Genomic DNA, 12,938 nt, shown 5'->3' with positions numbered 1-12,938 from the left:
TCGATATGGTTTGTGTTTTGATATGTTCTTCTCTGTTCATGTTTTGCTTACTAAAACATTAAATTCTTCTTTATTCTTGATTTTTTAAAATTTGTTTTCTAATCTTTTGAATGGAATTTGTATATTTAGTTTTTTTTATTTTTATTTTAAGAGTTATTTGAGTTAATTGAAGGTTAGAGTTTTGTTTCTGTTTTAAGAGTTCTAATCTTTTAGATTATGTTTTAATAACTCCATTTATATTCTTTTTATGGACAAATGCAAGGAGTTAGAGAAATGCAATGAGCTGGAAATTTGCATAATAACAGTAAATTTAGGTTTATTTTATGTTTGCTTATGTGAGATTTTGTAAAAGTCATGTATTCAATCTTCTCTATTTCGGGTATAATGAAAAATATGTGTATCCAATCTTCTCTGTATCTAATCATAATAAGGTAATTATACTCACCATGACAGCATAAAGTTAGGTGTTAGGGTTTTTGTTATCTAATCTCTTTTTTATAGCTTTAAGAACATCTTTAGCTTTCTTGAATAAGTAACCAAATTAAGTTAGCACAAAGTACCAATGGTCTGATAAGTAACCAAACACTTCTAAGTTAAATTTTTCAACCATTGATAAACTTGTTACTTTAATCACAATCCAGTGGTGCTCATTCATTTACAAAAGCTATATAAATATGTCATTTCTCACAATTTTGGTGTTAACTAACCTAACTAGAAGAGCTAACATAACTCATATTAACCCCTTTAACCATTATTCTCCCACCATTTTTTTATCAAGTTCTCTCATGATTCTATATTTTCTTCACTCCCTCACCATTACCATCTACAACTTCACATTGAAGTTCTAAAATTGGTGGAACTTAGCTACAATCCAATTTTAACAAATCATCAATCAAGTTTCAACAATTCATGCATTATAAAAAAACAATCCTCATTCATGTTGAATTATAATTCCTTGTATCGAAGCAGGTTGCTCGACAGAGCAAGGAAGTGTCGAACCACCTAGAGTGTTAAGTTGTGTTAGTGTGTCGAAGTGTCGAAGCATGTTACTTCACACATGATTTCGACTTAGGCCTATTTTTATAGTGTTAGCTATTTTGGGATTTTATAGTTTTGGGCTTTGACTTGAGGTCAAAGTTAACCTAAATCTATAAATAAAGGGAGTAACCCTTATTCTTGTAATGAAGTGAATAGAGTATTCATAACATTGTATTCACAGTATTTTGCAGTTGCAAAGTGAATAATAAGTTTTCCACAGTTTGTGGGCAGAGAGAAACTCTACAGAATTTAATTCTTCTTCTCCTTCATCGTTTTATACACTCTTTCTTTCTCCATTGTTCTTTTCTTTTCATTACTATTATGTGGGTGATAACAATCTTGTTCATCAAGATTGATTGAAACTCTCCATAGATTTTGGTGGATTTCCAACATCTGGTATCAAGAGCTCTGGTTTAATCGACTCGTGGGAAGAAAATCACCATGGCAACGAATCATCCAAACGGGCATTTTCTAGCAAATCTTCCGATTCTCAAAAATAACAATTATGAGAATTGGTGCAAGCAGATAAAGGTTGTGTTTTGTTATCAAGATCTTTGGGATCTTGTGAAGGAAGGAGTAGCAACGCTTGCAGAAGTCACGACAGATCAAGAAAAGGCTGCACATAAAAAATTAAAGAAGAAAGATTATAAAACTCTCTTTATAATCCATCAATATGTTGATGCAGATAACTTTGAAAAGGTTAGTGATGTAGAGTCAGCGAAAGAAGCATGGGAAATTTTGGAGAAAACGTTTGGAGGCGCGAAGAAGGTGAAATAAGTGAGTTGCAAACTCACAAAAGAACGTATGAATTGCTTCAGATGGAAGACAATGAAAGCATAACTGATTTATTCACCAAGGATACGAAACTGATGAATCAAATTAAGGTATGTGGAGAAGTGTTAACATCAAGATCTGTTGTTGGAAATATCTTGAGGTCGTTGGCTCTAAAGTTCAACCACGTGGTAGTAGCCATAGAAGAGTCAAAAGATTTGTCAAAACTGACAAAGGAAGATCTTCAAGGGACACTTTAATCTCATGAACAAAGAATGGTTGAAAGAGCTGCAGAAAATTCGAAGAGTGATATGGATTTGCAGGCTCAATCAACAAAAGAAAGGAAAGGCAAAGGTAGTTGGAATGGCAACAAAGGAAAAGGAGGTTACAACAATTTGGTTGGTCGAAATCAGCAAGAAGGAAATTGGTCGAATCAGAGAAAACCCTGGAACCAAGGCAACCAAAGAGGTGGTATTGCAGGTAGAGGAAGATATGGTGTTCAAAAGCTAAACAAGAGTCACATTCAGTGTTACAATTGTCAAAGGTATGATTACTATTCTAGTGATTGTCCATAAAAGTAGAAGAATCAAGAAACTTATGCAAAGCTGGCGAAACATGAAGAAGAAGAGATGTTGATGATGGTTACAACAAGAGAAGAAGAGAGATTCAAGGACCAGTGGTACTTGGACTCAGGATGCTCATCACACATGTCTAGAAGAAAAGATTGGTTTGTCAACATAAAGCCCTCAATGAAGAACATGGTGAAATTTGCAAATGACAACACTCTAGCAGCTGAAGGTGTTGGTGATGTTCTGATTATGAGGAAAGATGGCAAGAGGTCAGTAATTTCAAATGTGTCGTACATACCAGGCATGAAGAGCAATTTGCTCAGCATATGGCAGTTAGTCGAAAAGAACTACAAGGTGTCGATCAAAGATAAGATGATGAGAGTTCTCGACTCAAATGGAAGGTTGACCTTGAAGGCTCCAATGTCTCGGAATAGAACCTTCAAGATGGAACTAAATGTTATGGAGCATAAGTGCCTTGTAACAGCAGCCAATAGAGATGAATGGATATGGCATTACAGACTTGGTCATCTCAATTTCAAAGACATCAGAGATTTGAAGAGAAGAAATATGGTTTTAGGATTACCAGAAATTGACATTCCAAACGAAATGTGTGAAGAATGCGTGTAGGCGAAGCAACATAGGAACAACTTCAGTAAAGATGCAGGAAGCAGGTCGAAGGCAATTCTTGAAGTCATATACTCTGATGTATGTGGTCCTCTCCAGGTGGATTCAATTGGAGGTTACAAATACTTTGTTACATTCATAGATGATTTCAGTCGAAAACAATGGTCTTACCTGATCCAGAAGAAAAGTGAAGTGATCGAGGTATTTTCCAAGTTTAAATCTATGGTCGAAAGACAGAGCGGTCGAAAGATCAAGATTTTGAGAACTGATGGTGGTGGAGAATATGTGTCGAAAGACTTCGATGCATTATGTATGAAAGAAGGGATTGCACATGAGGTGGTGCCACCCTACACTCCACAACAGAATGGAGTCGCGGAGAGGAAGAATAGAACCATTATGAATATGGTTAGAAGTATGTTGAAAGGAAAGCATTTACCCAAAGAATTATGGGGAGAAGCTGTGTTGACTGCGACATATATCCTGAACAGATGTCCGACGAAGAAGCTGGAAGGAATCACGCCAGAAGAATGTTGGTCTGGTGTTAAGCCTAGATTGAGTCATCTGAGGGTGTTTGTATCTATAGCACATAGGCATGTGCCAGATCAGTTGAGAAGAAAACTTAATGACAAGTCCAGTCAGATGATCCTGATAGAATATCATTCGACTGAAGGATACAAGTTGTTCGACCCAGTGAATAAGCAAGTGGTCATCATCAGGGACGTGATCATAGATGAGCTTAAGGAGTGGGATTGGACTGAGAATGTCAAGAAAGATTCAATGAGAATCTTTTGTGATGAACTAGCTAGTGAATTCGAAAGAGAAGTTTGACAGGAAGAAGTCAGAGGTGAAGCAAGTAAAATCAGACCTCAAAGAACAAGACACATGCCTGTAAGGTTGCAAGAATGTGTGATTACCTCAGATGGTGTGGTTGATGAAGAAGGTAAGCTGGTACATTATGCTTTCTACGCAGATGTCGAACCTGTCAATGCAGCTGAGGCATTGAAAGATTCGAAGTGGATGAAAGTAATGGACGAAGAGTTGAAGTCAATCGAAGTCAACAACACTTGGTCACTTGTCGAATTGCCTCAAGACAAGAAGGCAATCAATGTGAAGTGGGTATACAAGGTGAAGTTGAATCCCAAAGGATAAGTAACTCGACACAAGGCGAGGCTTGTGGCGAAAGGATTTCTTCATAAAGAAGGAATCAATTTTGATGATGTTTTTCACCTGTTGTTAGGATCGAAACAATCAGGTTGGTTATTGGTCTAGCAAACATGAATAACTGAGAGATGTGTCATATGGATGTGAAATGTGCATTCCTTAATGGCCCCTTAGAAGAAGACGTTTATGTTGCACAACCAGTTGGGTTTGTGAAACATGGCGAAGAAAGAAAAGTGTACAGGCTGTATAAAGCCATGTACGAACTTAAACAAGCTCTAAGATCTTGGAACAAGAAGATAGATGGATTTCTAAGGGATAAGGAATTTGTGAAGTGTAAATCTGAACATAGAGTGTATGTAAGAAGGAGCAAGAATGAATTACTTATACTATGCCTCTATGTCGATGACATGTTGATAACAGGTAGTTGCAAGAAGGAGATCAAAGACTTCAAAGGTGATCTTAACAAGGAATTTGAAATGTCAGATTTGGGTGACATTTCATATTTTCTTGGCATCGAATTCTACAAGAGTGGTAGAGGTTTGATGATGCATAAAAGAAGTTTTGCATGTCGAAGTGTTCAGAAGACTAAGAGTTATGATGAATGTAGATAGCTTAGACACAATGAATTAGGTGGTGTGTTGAATTGTAATTCCTTGTTTCGAAGGAGGTTGCTCAACAGAGCAAGGAAGTGTCGAACCACCTAGAGTGTTAAGTTGTGCTAGTGTGTCGACGAAACATGTTACTTCACACAAGATTTTGACTTAGGCCTATTTTTGCAGTGTTAGCTATTTTGGGCTTTTATAGTTTTGGGTTTTGACTTGAGGTCCAAGTTAACTTAAATTTATAAATAGAAGGAGCAACCCTTATTCTTGTAATGAAGTGAATAGAGTATGCATAACATTGTATTCACAGTATTTTGCAGTTGCAAAGTGAATAACAGGTTTTCCACAGTTTGTGGGCAGAGAGAAACTTTGTAGAATTTAATTCTTCTTCTCCTTCATCGTTCTATACACTCTTTCTTTATCCATTGTTCTTTTCTTTTCATTGCTATTATGTGGGTGATAACAATCTTGTTCGTCAAGATTGATTGAAATTCTCCATAGATTTTGGTAGATTTCCAACAATTCAAAGTTCATCAAGATTCAAGCATGTTCACTATTATTCTAAATTCAATATTCATCTTCTACATTCATCATCTATATTCAACCATAATTATCAAGCGATTAATTAGATTAAAAAAGTTTACTTTGAAGTTTTTCGGATTTCTCTTCAGAAATTCATCGACGATTCTTTCCAACAATAACCGGAGGAATCCTCTCCTCTGTTGGTAAGTCTTGAACTCCTTCCTGATTTGTTGCATATTTATTGTTCTTGATCTTTCTTTGTCTTGCTTGTGATGAATGCGATAAATGTGGTTCTTTCTTTCTTCTCTCTTCTTCTAATTTAATCATGCATCATAGAGAGAATTAGTGAATTTTGATATCAAATCATTCATGATCTAAAACAGCCTTATAGTTATCCATATCCTAAACAAACCGAAAAAATCCAATTCCAAGTAGCATAAAAATTCAAGTAGCATAAAAATCAACATAATTTCTAACATAGTTTAGCATAGAATTGAAGTAGGCATTGCATTGGTGTAGAGTTTATTATACATAGAGTATAAAATAGCTTATTAGAATAATCACTTTTTTAAACCCAAAATCCAACTTGGACATAGAACACAAAAATCTCTCTCCTTGAATTTTCAAAACAACAAACAACAACTTAACCTCCAAGAATTCACCTCACAACAATTCAACATCTCAAGTAGCAAAGCAAAAACAAGTAGATAAATTTGGTTGAAGACTTTTAATGAACACCTTGCATGCAATAGCGAGTTCCATATTTTTCTTCATTTTTATCGGTAATTTCTCATTTATTTCTATTCATTGAGGGGATATGTTTGTTGTAGTTCTAATTTAAGTTAAAACTTGTACCGAATCTGAGTTATAGTCAAACCGTAGAGCAAACTGTAATTATATCGAAACCGCGAAATGCATAGGAAACATAAGCTGAGTTCAAGTCCATTTCATTAATGAACCAATAAAATTACAAAATTAGCATTAATTGTGGTCCATGTTCACTTCAATTCTCTCCAAGTTTTCAATGGCCATATCGCAGATAGGATTTAATGAAATCAATTGACTCAAGCAATGGTTTTAGTTCTACTTTAGATTTGTGCTTGATTACTTGTTTACATAACTAAACTGACTCCAATGCAGACTTTGAAAATCAAGTGTTGCATGATATAGTAAAAGCCACATAGAGCATGTTATTTTTTAATACCAGAGTTCTTTCTTGGCCATATCGCAGACAAGACTTATTACGAGCAAGTTTGTTAATACTAACTCTAGGACATCTAAAATAATAAGACACATACATAAAACAAGCAAAATAACAAGACTTATATGCTTTTTTCTTTCTAATTTTTAATCTATGTGTACTGCTCATATAGAATCATATATATGATAGCGATAGACAACTTTTTTTATTAAATAAGTCACATGTTTAGAATTATTTTTCAAAATAACCAATTTTTTCAAATAAAAAATAAAAAGTAACCAATTTTTTTTATAAAAAAACCAAAATAACCAAGTTTGATAGAGGATGCGCCAGATGAATTGGCGCACCCTCATACAAATAAGAGTAGGCGCCAGTAGCATTGGCACACATGCATTGGGCCTCATGAGGAGACGTCAATGCTTGTGGCGCCTGCATTGGCCCTCATGAGGAGGCGTCAATGCCTCTGGCGCCTGAGTGCATTTTGCATGGTGGGCGCCAATTCATCTGGCGCCTGCATGTGATGGTCATGTGGGCGTCAATCCATCTGGCGCCCACGTGGTTTGTCCAATAGATGTTCCATTTCTATAAATACAACGCCTTGTATACAATTATTTTCACTCAAATTCATCTCCTAATACCATAAGTTGTCTAGTTCAACCATCAATTTCAATTCTCTCTGTTTCAACAATGTCTGCATACATTCAAAAACGAAATGCTGATGTAATATTTTTTGCTATTGCGGCTCCGATACAAGTTCGACTTTGGAACACAGATACGTTTAAACGTCTTAATCGGACGTTGTACAGTTGGTTAGAGGGAGAAATTGGAGAGGGTGAACGGATTAGAAGAATACAATGGCTTGTGTCCACGTTCAACCAACACGGAGAAGTGCGCGAATGGGTGGATATTAAGACCGACCAAGACGCTCGTAGGATGATGCATTACATGTTTAAAATCGTTTTGATGGTTGTAATTGCATAGTTTTTGTTGTGCCAGACGATGTCCCCTTGATATTCTGGCTAATAATCCTCTTTTGCCACTATCGAAAAACTAATTTTATAAACATTTGAAAGGCTGGCGACTTTGTAAACTTCAGATAGCAAGTAGGATGGATCCCTTCGAACCTTTGAGCACGCTGCAATGACATGGGAGCAGGGGGTACGAAAGGCTTGGAACCTTCCGCAGTCGCACCAACCTCTATCTAGTTCGACTCTATACTGTCCCATCGACATGCCCTCATTGTGATCCATGGACTCAACAAAACTAAACCAACCTTTAGTTCGGTCTAATACCGTAACCACGCGTGTGTTTTCTTTGGCAGCTTCATGTTTGATGAATTTCATTGAAGCATCACTGAACAACTGTCCAGATTGCAACACTGAACTCCATTTTGAGCGTCTGGTTTCAAACAGCGCTCCTAGCTCGAAATATATAGCCTGCACCAAAGCGGTTATTGGTAGGTTACAAATGCCTTTGAAGACATAATTCATTGATTCCACAAGATTTGTTGTCATGTGGCCCCAACGCTGACCGTTGTCGTATGCCCTAGTCCACTTCTCCAACGGAATACTATCGATCCACCGTACCGCATCTTCGTTCGCCAATCTTATTTCCTCGCGGTAATGTTTGAAAGAAGATTCTGATAATGCATAACCTGCATTTACAACCTTCTTATGCAACATCTTATCTTTGATTTCCCGCATGAAATTCTGAGCAATATGTCTAATACAAAACACATGCGTCGAAGGAGGATTTTGCCAGCCATTGTTAATGTTATTATACGCACTAATGATTGAGGGGTGTCATCAAACACAAGTTAGGCTGATGTGCAACGTGCAATCGGAGATTTCTTAGGAAAAAACTCCATCCCTCAGCAGTCTCCCCTTCAACTAGGGCAAAGGCGATTGGAAAAATATTATTGTTCCCATCTTGTGCCACTGCCATCAGTAACGTTCCTTTGTATTTTCCATACAACCATGTACCATTAGTTTGTATAATTGGTTTACAGAAAGAAAAACCTATGATGTGCGGTTGGTACGCCTATAATAGACGGTGAAATATTCTATTTCCAACAGCAGACGTACCATCTGGTGTATATGCGGGCAATGTTTCCATCTTGACAATTGTCCCGAGAGCATAGTGTTTAAGAGCCAACAGGTATTTTAGAAGTTGTTTGTAAGACTCCTCCCAATTTCCAAACACTTTTTCAACATCTTTTGTTCTAGCTATCCATGCCTTCTTATATGATGGAGTGTACTCGTACTCTGCCCTAATATGCGAGATTATTGTACTCACCTTTAACGACGGATTGTCGCCAATGACAAATAATATTTCATCACATATTAGCTGAGAGCTTTGTTTACGATGATCCTGCATTGGGTTTGTCAGCATGCATGTGTGATCTGGACCCATTGATCCAATCTCCCAAGACTCGCTCCTCTTTTGGTACGAAGCTGACAACCTAAAAAGGCATTGCTCATTCGGATAATAAACTTTAAACCTCGATGCGTCAGTTTTGTCAACTCTGAAATCAGCTGATAGTTGCATGTGGAATTTCTTAATGGCTTTTACACATTCCTCTTTTGTGCGAAATGTGTCTCCTTGTTTCAGAGATCCTTGCATTTGCACGTAAGGATTGTACCATACATCTGTCGAAGGTTCATTTGAACCCAAATTTAACCTTGTCATGTGTTTGGGTGGGCAATATACATGACTTACTGGTATTGGCTCCTCTTCCTCTTCAGCGTTCACCATCGAATCAACCATGATCTCAGGTTCCTTTTCTTCGTCGTCTGGAACATTCACCTCAGCTTGTTCGTCAACAGTCTCACAAAACACTTGTGACTGATCAATATACTGAGACTCCAGTTGTTGATGTGGTAATATATACAACTCTATATCGTTGTAACCGGATTGTTCGTGACTTCCAAACATATGTTGAACATCATCATCATCTCGAATCTTCTTCTGATAAAATTTGACCTGGTTTTCTACAAACCAAACAGGATTTTTATAGATGATCTGACCCATATTATTGTACTGCAATTTCTTTTCTATTCTTTGTTTCAGATGTGAAAAATTTGATCGTCGATTTATTGTAAACCGAGTCACCTCTGTGTTTCGAAAACAAAAACCGAACAACTGATGATCAAATATTTCACCTTCAACATGGGAATTGATCATGTAATGTTGTGTGGAATATATTATGTTGAAATGTTAAATATGTAGATAGTTTGAATGGAATTGGAATTGAATGCATTGCTAAGTTGTTCATCTGCACATCATAAATAGCTTGGTCATTGGTAAGTTGGTCGTTGCATTGATAACTTGGTCATTGTCTTTACATACTTGACCATGCATGCAGTAGAAGGAATCCAGCACGCAGAGAAAAGATTGAAAATAATACACATGCACCAGGGAATCAAAGAATCTCTGAGCTCTGTGCCCTAAGATTCCAACCTATGCGCCCATTCCCTAAGCGCCATAAAGTAACTGAGGCGCCAAAGGGTTGGGCGCCTCTTCACAAAACAACACTTAGGCGCCACTAGGAAGGGCGCCCCTTTCAATTTCCCTACACTAAGGCGCCAAGAGGAAGGGCACCTCTTCCTTGCATGTGAGAAATCACATGTAGGCGCCAAGAGGAAGGGCTCATCTTCCCTTGCATGTGCTTTCTTCACATGCGCCAAGAAGATTCCTCACATGCTAAATTTCTCTTCCATTCTGAATTTTGTCATTCTCTTGTCTCCTCTTGCCTTTCCATGCAACCAATCACACTCTTTTTAGGTTCCAAACCTACTCACTCATTCATCTATAAATAGTCTCTCATATCAACAATATCAAATCATCTTCATCAATACTCAAGTATTTTCTTCTACTACACTTCTTTAATCTACCAAACTCAAGCTTTGCAAATTTAAATCATGTCTTTGTTGACTATGGGCGATGAACACAGAGGCATAATCGAGAATATCTCAGCATTTGTATGTTATCTCTCTCTTTTAGTTTCTATTTTTGGATTACTACTTATAGATATCTTTTTTGTGTTATACTTTTGTTATGTCTCTCTTTTGAGTTTCTATTTTTGGATTACTTCTAATAGATATCTTTTTTGTGTTATACCTTTGTTGTCTCTCTCTTTTTAGTTTCTATTTTTGGATTACTTCTAATAGATATCTTCTTTGTGTTATACCTTTGCAATCTCTCTCTTTTTAGTTTCTATTTTTGGAATACTTCTTATAGATGTGTGTTTGTTGAGTTTGTATTTCTTCTTCTATTTGTATTTTCTTACTTTTTTGTTATTAGGATCCGAAGCGGTTTAGATGTCGTGTACATGAATATGTACCCCACGATCCTTTAATAGAATCATATATTAGAGGATGTGGATTTGGAAATCTACTAAACATTTTTTCATACTCGGTGGACTACAAGTTCATTCTGGCTTTGTTGGAGAGGTGGAGACCCGAGACCCACACATTTCACCTTCCGATTGGTGAGTGTACCGTCACATTTAAGGATGTGTACATGTTGTTGGCTCTCCGTATAGACGGAAAGGCAGTGAATGGGCGAGTTAACCAAGACAACAATATATGCAATGAATTATTGGGTACCCCTTTGTTAGACGACGAAACTGAGGGAGACACATCCGGTCAAGCAAGGGGGCAATGTATAAATTTAAAATACCTAAAATAATATTATGCCAGTATAGTATTGTCTGACGATTCAACCGAGTATGAGAAAATAATAAAAGCTCGGTGTTACATTATGATTTTATTTGGTAACTTTTTGTTTCCAGAAAGTACAGGTAATTCTGTGAATATAATGTATTTACCTTTATTACACAACATTAATAAGGTAAACACTTATAGTTGGGGTTCAGCTGTGTTGGCCCATCTACATAGTGCAATGTGTAGAACTTCAAAATAGAATACATGTACTTTTTTTCATGTGCTTATTTGCTTCAAGCTTGGGGGTGGTCGAGAATGCCGTCGCTCGCCCCGATAAATGAGCGCCCATTCGTGTTCCCGTTTGCAACCAAGTCAGTTTAACACTTTACCATTCACCATTTAGTTAATTATATTTATTATTATAATTAATAGTAAATAATATTTTTCACTTCTTTTTATTATCTTAGGTGGTCAGTAAGGGGAATGAACTACAATAGGTGTCCGAAACACGCTATTGTAGTCTATCGAAATCTATTGGACCACATTGGACATGATGATGTAATAATCCTACCGAACTATATTTTAAGTTAAAATTACTTCTCAAATTATTTTCCATCTAACCATTTGGTTTTGTTTTACAGTTTGTTTGGAGGCCATATGTGGGTCTGAATCATGATGTGAACCATGACGATGTTGTAGTTTGGACAGCGAAGACATCGATTATTCGATTCACTATGGTGGAAATGCACCAAAGTGATCGGGTCAAACTACAGTTTAGAATGCTACAACAGACTCCTGAATCTCCCACGTGTTTGGGGAATTGGCATAAAAAAAGGGTCGATGCACAGTGGGATTATTCTGACTTAAGAGACTTTGCAAAAGACATGTGTCGTCAATGGAGGAATCGACGAAAACACATCTTGAACGAACCAATCATCCAATGTGCAAGACCCACTCAACAATATATGGCGTGGTTTAGGTCTGTAACAACTCAACAATTTGTATCTGAGCCACGGTATTTGATGGATCCACGCCAACTTGCTTCATCATCGTATGCCCCACATAAATTCACCACCTAACACCAATGTGAACCCGCCTAAACCCAATAACTAACCACACAACATCAATCGACCACATACACACAACAACCAAACACCCAACATCGCAACCCGTTCATGCCAACCACCCAACAACCAACCATCCAACGTCGCACCCCGTTCATACCACCCACCCAAACACAAAACCAAGAATCAAATCTCGCATCCACAACCGTCTACAACCCATATAATTCATATGGGTCACTTCATCGTAGCCCCCCACCAATGAACACCCAACCACTATTTAACTATAGTATTGTTGGTGTAAGCCCTAGAGGCCAATATTTTTGGTACTTTTATCGAATTATTTATTAATAATAAAAGGCTTTTTCTTTATTATGTTTGTCTAATAAAGTCCCTAGAATAGATAGTCCGTTTAATGTATCAAGTGTGACTTAATCATGAGATCACATTAAACATAAGGACATTATTCTTAAAGTATCCATAGTCGAGCTTTATTATGAAGCGGGATAATATTAAAGCATTAAGGCTATTATGTATATAGACTGATGATCACATCTCATGGATCATGGATAAGGAGTTATCAAGTCTTAAACATAGGTATGAATATTAAGAGTAATATTTATACTGGATTGACCCGCTATGAGAATACTATATAGAATGTTATGTAAAGTGTCATAAGTTATTCTCATGGTGATAATGGTGTATACCACCCTTCGACCTGAAAC

The sequence above is a fragment of the Lathyrus oleraceus genome, chromosome 1 (assembly GCF_024323335.1).
Source record: "Lathyrus oleraceus cultivar Zhongwan6 chromosome 1, CAAS_Psat_ZW6_1.0, whole genome shotgun sequence".
Classification (NCBI taxonomy): domain Eukaryota; kingdom Viridiplantae; phylum Streptophyta; class Magnoliopsida; order Fabales; family Fabaceae; genus Lathyrus; species Lathyrus oleraceus.
The sequence above is the reverse complement of the archived record's forward strand: the minus strand, read 5'-3'. Positions refer to the sequence as shown.